Genomic DNA, 7,751 nt, shown 5'->3' with positions numbered 1-7,751 from the left:
TCATTTTGATTGCTGTTTTTCTTCAATTAAGAGAAGTTTTTTTTTTTTAAATGTACTTTTGAAAATATTTTTGAAGCGGGTTGCCACTTATTTTAAATCAGTTAAATTTATAAGATAACCTAAATGTCGCCATATGGGTATGAAACGAAAGTATTTGAGAATAATAAAATTGTAACAGGCCGATATCTGTAGATAATAGATGTTAAAGAAAAATGAGTAGGGAATTTATTAGATCAACAGAAGCCAAATCTAAAATTTTTAAATTTTGGTCTGTCTGTCTGTATGTTTGTGAGCGCATCACGCAAAAACTAACGTATGGAATTAAATACAGTTTTCACCGACGTACATATTGCTAGAGCTCTAATTGATGTGGATGTCCACCAACAAAACAACGTAGTCTACGAAATTAAATGCAATGGGAAGGAAACAGAAACATGCGGAAAGGTGTACATTGGGACAACGAAGCGGCCTTTAGGTGTTCGATTAGGCGAACATGAAGCGGACATAAGGAAACGGAAAAGCAGTACAGCATTATCACAGCACATTTTAACAAGTGGACACACAGCTGATTTCGCGAACACAAATATTATTGACAAAGAAAGAAGAGAACAGATTCGATACACAATAGAGAGCCTTAGAATTATGCAAAAACGAGAAATGACAATTAATAAGAGGGAAGATACAGACAACATTGCGGCCGCGTACATAACTTGTTTACAAAAATGAAATTTTCAGTACTGACAAAACTACCACATCAAGTGGTATGGATATATTGGCCCCTATTGCCAGTGTCGACTGGCAGTAGAATAGAAATTTGTCGATCGAGTCGATCATCTTTTATTTTGCTATTGTGTAACTTGATCGATAAAAATTTGTACTATTGTGAATGGTGACGGAATTGTAAACAGCTGTTTGTTTGTTTACATTTGTTTCTTTAATGTTTCATTTACATCATTTTTAAAATAATTGCTTTTATTATAAAATTTAAAAAATGGACACAGTTGAAATATGGTTTAGTGATGAGGAAGATGATGTGGAAGCTAATAGATTAGTAGAGTTGGCTAAAGCAAGGAGGGAATCGCGAGATTCGTCGGATCCCATGGAGTTGGAAGATGAAGTGTATGTACATATGTGAATTTTATGAATAGATGTTGCGTTCCCGATGCTTCAAGGTTTTTAGGTTTTACAGGATTTGCAGGAAAAGCTGTTTTCCTCATTAATAAATTTTATGGAAGTTTAAGAAATACGGTACCGTTTAGTTATTTGAACAATGATGTTGAGTATTTGTGTCCAAACGCGTGACCCGAGTTTTAAAACTTTAACATACAAGTGTAGTGAAAGAATTAAACTTTAATTTAACATAAAGATTTCAAGTTTCCGAGCATTAGTTAATTAATAAATTATGCAGTTTTTTGTAAACTTTGATGTTGGTTCTGCGCAAAAACACTGTGGATGGCGTAGCCAGAATTATATGCACAAGAAATATTGTATATCTTTCACAAAAGAAGCGGAGCTTCCTCCCCTGCTCTTTACGGAAATTCCTTTGCCTGTCCTCACTCTCCTGCATCAGCTCGACCAACCGCGCAAGTTGCCTTTTGTTGCTTACAATTTTTTATCTGTAATTCAGACACATATGTACATACATATGTATATTTCACAATTTTTAACAACTTCCAATTCAATTTACTTACTTTTTATCCATTATAGTACCACTTTCTTATGTAAATTTTATAAATGCAAACTCCAACGACTAAAAAACAGCAATAGAAGGATGAGCGATTAAAAAGTATTCACAGTCGCGACTAAGCGACACTCACAATAGCATCGATAATCGATAATCGCTTAATAGTCGTTTATCTACTGCCAGCCGACACTCGCAATAGGGGTGATTTTCTTTTTTAGTGATTAAGCATTTATACATATACATATCTATGTTTGAATATCTAAACAATGTAAGTTGGTTTGTCATTAAATTCAATTTGTTGTTATATATGTATACATTTTGGTTTTTTCGGTTAATATTTAATGTGTGTGTGTTTTTTTGTATTTTTGTATATTTGTTGTAACAGATAAAATAAACACTACCCCTGAGGATGCTAAAAAAGTTTTAGCGAAACGTCGGGTGAAAAGTGGAATAAAGTAGTTTTATTCGCACCAGAACTGAAAAGATCAGACTAGCCTACAAACATAAAATAAAATAAATTTGAACTGATCGGACAAAAAAGATAGATTTCTAATTGAAAATATAGAATCCATTTTTTTTTTGTTTTAGTTTATCGTCGATCATTATTCCTAGGTATTTGAAAGTAAGTATTAACTTTTTCCAGTGCGTCGTTGTTTATATTTGGTAAGGGCTTAGAGTTAGCAACGGACTGGACTGTTCTTAAAATTTCGCCTTGCTATAACCACAAACTTAATTTTATTGACATTCAATTTAGTGTGTTCAAGCATAACCAATCGCAAATTTTTTGGAACTTCTGTGTGAAAGGTTTTTCGCTAAAAAAAAATCAAAACTTTTCGTTGTTGCTGCCAAAAAATTAAGAAATCTGAGACGTAATGCTTTACAATTTCATACAGTTCTCTGTACAATGTATTTCACTAAACTACTAAACGGCTGCGCCGATTTGCTTCATATTTCACATATGCCATCCGAACCAAAAATTTACTCGGTATGTAGCTCGGGATATTCCTAAAACTCTTATACAGACTAAAACGTAAAAAAACCAATATATCTCTGAAACCAATTACGCTGGGGAACTGAAAAATGCAAATGCATTGGAAAAGGGTGCGTGGCATCTTCCATACGAACTGAACTGCTCATATAGCTTATCTCTGGAAACACTTACGCTAACGTCCTGAAATTCGACACAGCTACATACATATGTTATCAATACCGTACTTATGGCGAAAAGTGGTGGTTATTGGATCTATATACATTTACGTAAACGCGCAAGTATCATTCGATTGGGAACCATTTTATCCTAGGTTTCTAAATCCCATTGAGCTATTGTAACTTTGTTTTTAATTTTTAGTAAAAGGTAAAATGTATGTGAAAATTTTGGAGAATTTTTTTAAATTTTTCACAAAGGATGGAGCTTTGATTTTACGAGTTTCGCTATAGACTCTCCTATCTACATACCTATTTGCACAAAATGATAGCCGTTTTCGTTGTTCGGACTAAACTCAAAAACCACTGAATAGAGTTCCGTCAGATTGTCGGAGGGTATCTTACATACATATATGGTCCTATTACATGCTACTAGAGTTGTTTATAAAAATCGTATTTCTTAACCGATTTCGTTCAAATTTTAAATGTGAGCTATGTACCTGTATGATGGAAAATTATTTTGATAAAAATTGACCCGATGAGTGTCGCTGGAGTCGAGGTTGAAATTCATAACACGTATTCATTTTATGGTAAGCAATGGTTTTGCAGAAAATGGACCCAATGGATGGTGCTGCAGCCGAAATGTCTGCTTGGTTGGTCTGCTTTGGCCCTATGTTTAAGTTATATGAATTTAGTTTTCAGATGTCTAAATGATGGATGGGCTTAAGTTTGTCTGACACCCTCACGATATTGCGATCTTGCATCTACCCAGAAATCAGTTCATAAATATTACCACGAATTGTAAAAGTGACGAATTAACAAGGAAAGATCACCGTAGGTATATCAATTGCTTCATTTGAAAGATATTCAAGAGATCACACGACTCATTTAGCCAAGGTACCGGAAAGCTTTTCCTCCTGTAGGACAGCGAGGATTCTTGGCCCTCCTATAACAGAAAACGCACTTCTGTGCTCTTGAGTTTCCTTATAAGAACTTTTATTGGCATACGCATCGCACCAATGTTGTAGTTGCAAGATCATAGAAAGAGATTACGCATGCCTGGCAGAGATCTCACAGGTGGAAATAAGGCCATCGTTGAAGCTCATGACACCGAAAGGGATTGGTATTCCATATGGTATCAGAGCGTTACTATTATTGGCCTATGTGTGAGCAGGATACTGCGCCTTAGTGGTTTCAACTTAAACCAAAAATTTTGACTTAACGGACTATTTTTGCTTTTAAACGCTATTTTGCATTGGCCAACGCAAAAGTTCTTATTAGGCGCCGCGAAGTAAGCGGGCATTCGCTAGTTTAGGATAAATGAAAGCAAATTTAGGTAAGATGGTGTAACCAAAGCAGCTGGATTTTCGCCTCGGGGATTCTTAACGTCAAAATGATGTATTTCTTTGTAAATGTTAATGTCATTTTGCGTAAAATTTGTTTGTGTCATTTTTGTTATTGAACTTCTGCTGTCACCTTATTATATGAATTCGACTTGGAATAAATTGTATCTATACACTAGCAGACCCGGTGAACTTCGTCCCGCCCAAAATTAATGTTTTTATTGGAACATTTGGGCCAACGTTTTCGCCAGAAATTCACGTTCACGTTTGGGTTTGTGGTCGACAGAAGGCATATCCTCCATTGCCGTCTTAAATAACCTGCTGAAAGCGTTATACCGGGAAGAAGTCCTTGCGGCTCGATAGTAAATCGCCCTTGCATCTGTATAGTATAGTTGGTGGCAATTTCTAAACTGGTGAGTATCATTGGGCCACATTCTGTTTAGTTACCGTAAAGCAAGGACCGCAATGGTTCTGATGGGTGATTTAACGAGAGTAATTTGACTTTGATCCCTGGTGCCTCCGAATCGACGATTTAGAGCAATAACTCGGCTCCAGCGCCACTAAAAATTATCATAAAAAAATTATCATTAAAATCGTTTCGGTCGTTTAGGAGGATTTAAGCCACCAGTATAAGCCTTTTACCTACTGACACTCTTCGGCATTTTTTCCCATGCAAAAAACTCACGCATTCGTGTTTACGCAGGTGGCGTCGCACGAAGATGGAGCGCACCAGCGTAAAGTTAATGTAACGAAAAATAAGAATAAATAAAAGACACAGTGGTTTTAGTACATTGAAATCAAAGGTCGTTTTATTTGTAGTTATCTGTGCGAAAAATATTTTTGATACACAAGAATTGGCTTAATTGGCTTGGAACTACAAAACTGCATACTAAAAATTTGGTGCCATTTGAGGCAAAATTAACTATATTTCTATAAAAAAATGTACAAAAAAATTTATTATGAAAAAGAAAAAAACAGGGTATTCTGGGTGTATATATTTACAGATAGGTAAAAGTTTCAATATGTTTGGAAAGCGCCACGCCCCTTTTCCAGTAGCCCCAAAATCTCTATACCAATTTCCAGGACACTACCACAAATACTTTCAGAGATATAGGGTATGCAAAATTCGATATGTATGGGTGATGCCACGCTCCCTTAATATATCGAAAGTCTGCAGTAGGTTTCTAAAAATTAAAAAAATCGGTACAACCGATCGCGAGATCACCTCTTATAAAAAGAAGGAGCTTCTCTTTATATAATTAGTGTAGGTAACACAGAGCAACACCGATTTTGATGCGGCAAATGGTGAAGCTGGTTTTGATAGGCTTTTTTGTGCTGATTAAGAATGCGTAAAGCCTTGTTTTCACTATGTCAAATTCAACGACATTTGTCATTTGTCATCAAATAAATGAAAACACATTGTCAATTGGGATCAAAAACGGTATATCGATTGATTCAGATCAGGATAGGTCTTCTGTCGTGTACATGCGCTGCTGAACCAGCTATATGTCCGTTTTTGGCCCATAATATTATCAGCGAAGGTATGTCGACAAATTTTGACTTCAAAATATGACATAGTGAAAACAAGCCTTAAGTATAAAGTTTCCATCAGCTCCAGATTTTGAGAAAAATGTGGTGAATATGTCAAAAAATCGCTTTTTTTTGCAATATTTGAGAAGCTCTAGCAATGAAAAAATAGGTTATAGAGCCTTCGCCTTAGCCTTAAATAAAGACCTATAGTCATTTATTAAACAGATAATACTGATTTTTACACCATTTTGATAAAAAGTAAATGAGTATAGGTGACCATTAGGGCAAGGTGCAGGAATAGTACTTTCAGGGATGGTAGTCTGTAGTTCTAGCTTTAATTTAAGTCTACATGGAAGGTTCTATCACATTTTTCTTAATTGCGGTAGAAACTCAAACTTCCCAAAATCAGTTATTCCTGTTCAACAAATGACGATAAGAGTATCAAGCAAAGCTTCGGGAACTTGCAAGTATAGTATTCGAGATTTTTAGCTTTAATCAAAGCCTAAGTGAAGGTTCTACCACCCTTTGTTTTTTTGCTAGAGCTTCTCCAATATGGATAAAAACGCAATTTTGTGATACTTTGACCACGTTTTTCTTAAAATCTGGAGCTGGTGGAAACTTTAGCTTACGGATTCATAATCAGCCCACAAAAATACGGAAAAAATAGCGTTAACATTTGCTGCATCAACTTTTTTCCCATTTTTGTTGGCCTGTGTAATAAGTATTGTTAAATAGCCAATACCCGCATATTTGCGCCACCTTCAAACACATTTCGAACAATGACTCGATTCTATTTTACGCATATCTATAATACGGGTATCGAATTTCAAGCAAATCGGACCATAAATAAGACTTTTTCGAATAGATCGGTCCCTGGCCCACTTAACGGAAGAAATGAATCCTATATGCTAATCTAGGCAAAAGGCTAACAACTAACCAAATGCATTTTTTTAGCGTAGCTCGACCCCTGCGCCACCTATCAGAAAAATTAAAATTTTGTGCACTCCTTGTTCTAAACACCTTTCCAAAACAGCAGCACGCATTCGAATCGGTTATGAAACATGGGAGAAAATTGTTCCCAATAGATTCAAGCTCCCAATGAATTCACAATTATCCGAAATTTTCCAAGCTTTCGTCGGAAAAAAATTCAAATTTTTCGCGTTGTTCCGGAATTTTCCGAGATTCCATTTAGAATTTTCTATTTTTCTATTCGAATGCCATTCCGAAGGAATTGCACACAAAATTCCAAAAAAAAAAATTAATTTTCGATTTTTCCAATTTTCCGACTTTCGCGGAGGGTTTTCCCAAATTTGCTTTCTTAAAAACCTTCTCCTGGCAATTACGAATAACTAAAAAAAGCCAAATCGGCCCAACCGTTCTCAATTGATGAATTACTATACATTTTTCACACCATTTTTATATTTATGTATAGATAAGGAGCAGCTGTTCGTAAACGGCGGTTTCCGACTGAGTTTCAGTTTTTTTGCAAAAGTATACATACATAGGCAACTTTTGCTGTCATAAATATATCGATGGTCCTCTACAATAACGACACAATACAAAATTCAAAAAATAAAATCTCGTACTATTGTTAAGTGGCTCATGTCTTTAATCGTTGTCTTATTAACCGACTTCCAAAAAAGGAGGAGGTTATCAGTTCGTCGGAATATTTTTTTATTTTTTATTTTTTTTTTTAATGTAATTTACCGCATAACTTTGGACCACGTCAACCGATTTCGATAATTCTCGCATCGGAAAGGTTGTGTTTTAGAGGTGGTCCCATACTAATCTGGTTAAGATCCGATCAGCGGATCATGAGATATATATATATATATTTTTTTTTTAAATGGGAGTTGAAGTCGGTTTTTTTTTTTTGCTAAAAATTACTTGTTCATGTATAATCTTTACTACTTACTCTTGTTAGGATCACACATGTTTTAGCCAAGGATTAGAGACATGAGCTTCTTAACAGTAATAAGGGATTTGATTTTTTGAATTTCGAGTTGTGTCGTGATTGCAGAGGACCATCGATATGTGAATTCATATATTTC

The 7,751-nt window shown here is 35.3% G+C and overlaps 1 protein-coding gene and 1 long non-coding RNA gene across 2 annotated transcripts in view; one reads left to right on the top strand and one right to left on the bottom strand.

Moving 5' to 3' along the window:
- Positions 1-7,751, bottom strand: part of LOC118736251 — a 455,149-nt gene that overhangs the window by 141,799 nt on the left and 305,599 nt on the right. The gene's annotated exons all lie outside the window — the stretch shown is intronic.
- On the top strand, positions 1,913-2,135 carry LOC118735242. The gene is made up of 2 exons (XR_004992546.1): positions 1,913-1,952; positions 2,070-2,135. It is a non-coding gene; the product is annotated as an uncharacterized LOC118735242 (long non-coding RNA).

The sequence above is a fragment of the Rhagoletis pomonella genome, unplaced genomic scaffold, assembly GCF_013731165.1.
Source record: "Rhagoletis pomonella isolate Grant_MI unplaced genomic scaffold, Rhpom_1.0 Rhpom_scaffold_00003, whole genome shotgun sequence".
Classification (NCBI taxonomy): Eukaryota; Metazoa; Arthropoda; class Insecta; order Diptera; family Tephritidae; genus Rhagoletis; species Rhagoletis pomonella.
Note: the sequence above shows the minus strand (reverse complement) of the source record. Positions and strands in the feature narration are given on the sequence as shown.